Below are 459 nucleotides of genomic sequence, written 5' to 3' on the forward strand. Positions count from 1 at the left end.
TTTCCCTAAAATGACTATGACCATTGCTATCACTTCTTATTTCATGGTAGTGTTAAAGTGATGTCATAGCTGTGAGGGTCCAAAAATTATGCCAGAGGCAGGATTTCTTAAGGTGGTATCTTTTATTGGTCCAACTGCATTGTTGGAATAGAGTTAGACAAGCTTTTGAATGCAAGACATTCTTCAGGTCTTAGCAGTAAATGGCAGCACAGCACAGCTTCTTTTCTTCTGCTAATTGTCTGCTATCCCTGGGAATCTCTTTCCACACTTCCTACAGCTATTATTGCTCATACCTGATGAAGAATGTCTTGTATTCAAAAGTTGTCTAATTCCATTCCAACTATAAAGTGGTTCGATTAAAAAATACCATCCTAAGAAATCTCTTCTTATTTCATTGCAATCTATTGCATCATAGATGCACACTGCTATCTTTCCACATTTGCCTTTATCTCTATCTTT

At 36.8% G+C, this 459-nt stretch overlaps 1 protein-coding gene across 1 annotated transcript in view; it reads left to right on the forward strand.

Annotated features, from left to right (window-relative positions):
• The window catches only part of RIPK2 (receptor interacting serine/threonine kinase 2), a gene marked incomplete at its 5' end in the record, with an annotated part of 31,464 nt that overhangs the window by 26,598 nt on the left and 4,407 nt on the right, over positions 1-459 (forward strand). The window lies entirely within an intron of this gene.

This window comes from Alligator sinensis, unplaced genomic scaffold (assembly GCF_000455745.1).
Source record: "Alligator sinensis unplaced genomic scaffold, ASM45574v1 scaffold717_1, whole genome shotgun sequence".
Taxonomy (NCBI): Eukaryota; Metazoa; Chordata; order Crocodylia; family Alligatoridae; genus Alligator; species Alligator sinensis.